Source organism: Bison bison, unplaced genomic scaffold, assembly GCF_000754665.1.
Source record: "Bison bison bison isolate TAMUID 2011002044 unplaced genomic scaffold, Bison_UMD1.0 scf7180017864181, whole genome shotgun sequence".
Classification (NCBI taxonomy): domain Eukaryota; kingdom Metazoa; phylum Chordata; class Mammalia; order Artiodactyla; family Bovidae; genus Bison; species Bison bison.
In genome coordinates, this window is record NW_011494753.1 from 9,638,636 (window position 1) to 9,641,379 (window position 2,744).

Here is a 2,744-nt window from a genome sequence, read left to right on the forward strand (position 1 = left end):
GATGTCCCTATACAATTTTTTAACCAAATTATCCTGGTCATGTCCCAACAATGGAAAAGGTGGAGAGAGTCATATAATTGAAAACATCATGGGGCCTAAACACCTTGATCTCAAGTCTCTTCTAAAGCAATGAAACAAAGCTTTGATCAAGAAACAAAGCCCACTGTCAATATGGATTCTGGCAGGGGAGCCACAGGTAACCAGGGCATGGTGTCCAAGCCAAGCCCACGTCGGGTGAGCATGTGTCCACACCTGGCCTCTCTCCTGTGTGGACACACTTCTCACCCTACACCCTGCATTGGGCATCCTGGATCAGGTAACGGAATACACGTGAGGCGGAGATTCAATGCCCACATGGGATAAGGAGGGTGTTCACACAAGGGATGGGTGGGTTCTGAGCAAGGGGGGTTTACGGGCCTTCTTGGGGGTGGGGGCAATCAGGTGGGATTTATCAGAGCACGACAAATAGGGTGAGGAGGGCATTGGTAGGAAGGGGCCACCTAATGCGTCACCAGATCCTGGGGCACGGGGATCAGGGGATGCCCTTGGGGATGATGGGTGAGAGATCGGTTATATATATATCTCTGCAGATGCTGATCAGATAAGTCAACTTATTCAGGCTACTGAGCTAGGTTTTTTCACTGAGGATTAGATGATGATTGTGGCAGCAGTGTTAACTTCCTGGGTGTGAAGGTTGGATGGTGGCTACGTATGTCCTTGTTAGTACGAACTACATTCTATAGTATTTGAGAAGCAATAGAGTGCCGTTTCAGTAACTTATACTAGCAAACGGTTCTGGAGAGGAAAACTTTTTGCATCGCGATTGCAACTTGTCTATGAGCTTGAGATTGTTTCCAATTTAAAAGGAAACCTGTGCCTTTCACATATATAATAATAACCTGTTTTAAGATATAATTTAAAAGAAAATCTGTTACAGTAGTACCAAATATAGGTATGAGGCTGAGGAAAAACTTAACCAGAATTGTGAAAAACCTATTCATGCAAAATGTTAAACTGCTTCTGAAAAACACAAGAAATGTTTAGAAACAGCAAGATATTCTTAATTCTCAAATAGAATAGATCTACACCAAAAATGTACTGATTTTCCCCAGTTAATATATGAATATGGTTATAAAAATAATACATATAATGTGATTTTTAAAAGAAAGCTATTGAATTTTTTCTCCTAGTGTTCCACAAGTTCTAGACAATTTCTAAAATTTATGTGGAAAATAAACACGAAAGAATCACTAGGGAAATTTTGTCCAAATGAAAAATGTATAATAAGGGAGAAGGTTAGCCTATCAGAGTTAAAAACTATGAAAGTTCTTTCTGGAACACAGTGTGATTTATTCTCTGTTCTTCTGCCCTGCTTTTCTGCTCTATTTTGTGATGTCTCATTTTGGCTTCTTGGCTTTCCGTTGTATATCTACCTGTTATTTTAGTTGTTACCCTGAAGGATATGCCTTCAGCCTCCCCTGTGGCTCAGATGGTAAAAAATCTGCCTGTAATGACGGAGGTCTGGGTTTGAGCCCTGGGTTGGGAAGATCCCCTGGAGAAGGGAATGGCTACCCACTCCAGGTTTCTTGCCTGGGAAGTCCCATGGATGGAGGAGCCTGGCAGCTGTAGTCTATGGGGCTGCAAAGACTCAGACGGGACTGAGCAGCTAATACTTTCACTTTGTTTTTCACTCATATGTGAACCTCGTATGGTATATTTTCCCTCGTCTCCCTTCTCACCCTTTGAGTAATCTTTGTCATACACTTCACCACTATATGCCTCATATACTATTTTGCCTTAAATAGTCAATAATCGATGTAAGAAACTGATATAATTTCTTTTCCATTTAGTCACTTTTTAAAAATTAAAGTGTAGCAACTCACAGTATTAGTTTCTGGTGTACAATGTAGTACCCCATATTTTTATAGTTTATACTCCATATAAAGTTATTATATAGTATTGACTACATTCCCAGCGCTGTACATTATATCCATGTATCCTATTTATTTGATACCTACTGGTTTGTACCTCTTAATCCCCTTCGACTATCTTGTCTCTGTCACCACCCACTCCCCTCTGGTAACCACTAATTTGTTCTCTGTATCTATGAGCCTGTTTCTATTTTGTTAAATTTGTTCAACTGTTTTATATTTTAGATTCCACATATAAGTGAAAATGTGCAGTAGTTATTCTTCCCTGATATCACTAAACGTAATACTTTACAGGTCCATTCATGTTGTTGCAAATGGACAAATTTCATTTTTTTATGGCTGAGTAGATACTATTGTGTGTATATATATGCCACCCCTTCTCTATCCATTCATCTGTTAATGGATGCTGAGCTTGATTTCATAGCTTGGTTTTTGTAAATAATGCTTTTCTGAACATTGTAGTGCATATATTAATGACTTATTGAATTCGTGCTTTTCTTTACTTTGGATATATACCCAGGTGTGGATTTGCTGAATCCTATATAGACTGGTTCCAAATAGGAAAAGGAGTACGTCAAAGCTGTATATTGTCACCCTGCTTGTTTAACTTATATGCAGAGTACATCATGAGAAACGCTGGGCTGGAAAACCACAAGCTGGAATCAAGATTGCCGGGAGAAATATCAATAACCTCAGATATGCAGATGACACCACCCTATGGCAGAAAGTGAAGAGGAGCTAAAAAGCCTTTTGATGAAAGTGAAAGTGAGAGTGAAAAAGTTGGCTTAAAGCTCAACATTCAGAAAATGAAGA